Below are 4,196 nucleotides of genomic sequence, written 5' to 3'. Positions count from 1 at the left end.
GTGTGAGAGACTTTAAAACATATCAACAGGGACTTCCTTGGTGGTGCAGTGGTTAAGACTCCCCTATGCAGGGGGCCCGGGTTCAATCTCTGGTCAGGGAACTAGATCCCACATGCATGCCACAACTAAAGAGCCAGCGAGCTGCAACTAAGGAGCCCGTCTGCCACAACTAAGACCCGGCACAACCAAAAAACAAAAACAAACCCACAACACATACCTACAAATTTATTGACATCCCTCCCACAACTAATTCCCTTCCGTTGAGAGGGTGGTGTCTGCTTCTCTCCCCTTAGAGTGGGCAAGACTTAGTGACTTCCGTCGAGCAAAGAGAATGGGGAGGAAGTGACACTGTGTGACTTCCAAGGCTGTATCTGCAAATACGGTCACATTGCGGGGTTAGGGCTTCAACATAAGAATTTGGGGAGGACCCAATTCCGTCCCAGCAGTCACTAAGCTTGGGGTAGTATGTTAAGCCAAAATGGACAACTAGAGTGATCTGGAACACTGCTCCATTCAAACACTCTACCTGAAAAATCCCTGTCCATGAATGAAGCCACTCTCAACTTCCTCCTTCCCTCCCCAGCCAGGCACAATTTATGGGTCCCCTGGGCTCCCGCATCCCTGACTACACACCCTGACTTAAGTTCTCTCCCTCCACCAGATCCCTGGCTCCTGAGAACGCTGTGTTTCTTGCTCACTGCTGCATCCCAGCTTCCAGCACATGGCGCAGCATGTAGTAAGTGCTTAGAATATAAATCAGCATGGCTGAATGAATGAAATGAAGACATATACCAATACTTCAGGCTGTGCTAAACAAAATCAATCTATCTGTCCCTTCAGGGAGGGGAGACATATCCAGGCTATTTCTTAGAAACTCAACTATGGCATATTCCCCGATGAACAGGCAGTGCCCCAGAGAGGGAGCAGACAGTAAACAAACTCTCAGGGGAACTGTGTGATTTGCTCAGTAATTATACACAGGCAAATTAAAGCCGCAAGCTACATTTAACGCTGTTCTAGTTACTGCTGCTGCATCAATCTATTCCAAAACGTACAGGCTTAGAACAATCATTTTTGTATATCTCACAGATTTTTGTACATCTCAGGTCAGGACTCTGGGCAGACTCAGCTTCTGTGGCCTGTGGGTAGGGTCAGGTGGATGGCTGGTCTGGAAGGTCTTAGATGGCCTCAGTCACCTAGGGGACACCGTGGAGGGGAGGGCCGGAAGGTGGAGCTCAGCTGGGACAGTGGACCAGAGGGTCTACACGTGCCTACAGCATGATGGTCTTTGGGTAGTTGACTTCTTTCATGGTGGCTGACTTCCCAGATGGGGCACCTCAAGAGAACCAGGGGGAACTGGTGACCTTTTCTGTCCTAGCCTCAGAAATCCCAGCGTCACTTCTGCCTCACCATAGAGATCGAAGCAGGCACGCACTCACCTATATTCAAGTGTAGCAGACACAGACCATGGCTCTCGATGAGAGAAGGGTCAGTGAATGTGGGGGCCATGTTCAAAAGTGCCACAAACACCTATTAAACTAGCAAGGAAGGAGGAGGAGGAGGAACAGGAAGGAGAGAGGCCTCAGGAGAAACCAACCCCCCAACACCTTGACCTTGGACTTCCAGCCTCCGTAATGTGATACAATAAATACCTGCAGCTTAAACCACCCAGTAAGTCTTAGTCAGTTTGGGCTGCTATAACAAAATACCAGAGACCCAAGGGCTTACAAACAACAGAAATCTATTTTTCACAGTCCTGGAGGCTGCAAAGTCCAAAATCAGGGTGCCGGCATGGTCCAGTGAGGGCTCCCTTCCTGGTTCATAGGCAGCCGTCTTCTTGCTGTGTCCTCATTGGGCAAAGGGGCAACGGAGCTCTCTGGAGTCCCTTTATAAGGGCACTAATCCCATCAGGAAGGGCTCCACCCTCATGACCTCACCACCTCCCAGAGACCCCACCTCCTGATATCATCACCTTTGGGGGCTAGGATTTCACAAATAAATTGGGGGGGGGGGCACAAAAATTCAGCCTGTAACACAGGCCTAGCAAATGAATACACTGATTTAATTTCTTACCAGCCTTCCCCTCCACCCCACCTTGAACCAGATTCCAGAGTTAAGGGGGTTTGCTCTATTTTTCTCCCAGTTCTACCCCAGCTCCTAAAACAGTGCCAGACACACTGGTAACCTCATGAAATATTTATGGGATGAATGAGGACGCCTACTCTTTGGCATTGCTATCTTGGGGGTCTGTCATATTATTTTCCCTATTTTCCTGAATGTTTAAAATATTTTCTCATTAAAAAGATTTTAAAGCGCCCTACGATGAAAAGCCCCCCAGCTGGGGTTGGGCACGGCCCTAGAGGTCCCCGTGGCCTCCTTGGTTCTTGGTGCGCCCGTAGCGCGCAGGTGGCTGCGCCGTGGCCCTGCATCGGCTGCCGCGTTTAGGCTGCTGCGCGGGAGGGGAAACGCCGCAGCTGCTGGCGCCCCGCGATGCGCACCTGGCGGGCGGCCCGGGGATGTGCCGGCGCATGGGGGCCGGACGTTTGCAGCCTCCCGGGCCTGGCGAGGGGACAGGCATTGGGAGAACAGGCTCCCCAGATGCAGAGGGTCTGGGGAGGGGGCCGCCGCCTGGGTGGACCGCAGTCACGGCCCAAGTAGCGGCCCCCACCGTGTCTCCTCGTGGCTGCCTCCCTAGAAGACTGCGGGGCGTCAGAAATAAAACAGAATGAAGGAGGAGAAGGTGGATGGTGCCCAGGCCACGGAACATTAGGCGGGGTGGAACTGTGGTTAAAATGCGCTTCCTGGAGTGACCCCTTTATTCACATCCCCCATATTTACTGAGAGCCTACTGTGTGCCGGGCGCTGCTAGAAACTGGGACACATGACAGACCAAAATCCCTGCCTTGTCCGAGCTGACATGGTAAGCAAGCACACTGAGAATAAAGGTCGTAAACACGTCAGTGATATAGGAAGTCGGGGTGCAAACTGATACGTGCTGTGGGAAGAAAATAGAGCAAGGTTGGGGGGCCTTGGGGGGGAGGGTTGCTGAGGATGCAGATACCCCATCAAGGATGGTTTCAAGCTACCTGATGGCGTCACAGAGTGGGAAACTGGGAGGAGATGGGCAGGTCCACACCATCACATGGTATTTCCGCCATGTACCTTCATAGGCATGTTATCGCGAAAGCATAGATAACAGTAATGCTTAGTGAATAATTAGGACGTGATGAGTATTTGTGTGAATAATTAGGACGTGATGAGTATCTGCGTATCACCTTTGTTTTTTTATGATCTGTTAAGTGTTAAATCTCTATAATTTAGTGTTCAGTACTGGCTGGGCTTAATCTCTGGTTGTCAAAAATCTAGAAAATTTGGCCCTTGTAAACCAGGGCATGCCGGCTTCAGCACAGCCTGGAGGGGAGAATTCTGAACAGGACTGAGGTAGTAAGTGCTTAGAATATAAATCAGCATGGCTGATTTTTGCCCCTGAAAGAGCTGTTATTAATCGAAGTTGGGAGCCTGGGCGAGTGAAATTAGAACTTGCTGTGAGTGTGTGTCTTTACTCTGCTTGCAGCGGAGCACAGCTGGGGACACTCCATGACGTGGGGGTCCCCAAATCTCCCCATTTCCATCCCCACATCCTGTTCTCAGTCTTTTCTCTGGAAGGTAGATGAGTTCAAGGGGAGCTCCTCCCACTTTCTGGATGCCCCTCCCAAATTCCTCTGCTATCTTGCCCTATCAATTATCCCCAACCTCATTCCAATTCCGGCCTTCTTCTCCCCAGCTCTCCCTCCTAAGATTGGGCCGGTTAGGACACATTCCCATTGTGTGTCAGAAAATCCACAACTATAGTGGCTTAAAGAGGAAAGAAACTACAGTATGGATGAACCTTGAGGACATGATGCTCAATGAAAGAAGCCAGACACAGAAGGTCATATACAGTCTGATCCTACTCACAGGAGGTCCCTAGAGGAGTCACATCCATAGACACAGGAAGTAGATGATGGGGACAGGGGCTGGGGGAGGGGGATGGAGAGTCAGTGTTTCATGGGGACAGAGTTTCAGTCTGGGAAGATGAGAAAGTTCTGGAGATGATGGTGGGGATGGTTGCCCAACAATGTGAATGTACTTAATGCCATGGAACCGTACACTTAATTTTATGTTATGTATCTTTTACCCCAATCTAGAAAAATAAA

Source organism: Aethalodelphis obliquidens, unplaced genomic scaffold (assembly GCF_003676395.1).
Source record: "Aethalodelphis obliquidens isolate GAN/ISIS:26980383/991018 unplaced genomic scaffold, ASM367639v1 scaffold53, whole genome shotgun sequence".
NCBI classification, from domain to species: Eukaryota; Metazoa; Chordata; class Mammalia; order Artiodactyla; family Delphinidae; genus Aethalodelphis; species Aethalodelphis obliquidens.
This window is presented reverse-complemented; position numbering follows the sequence as displayed.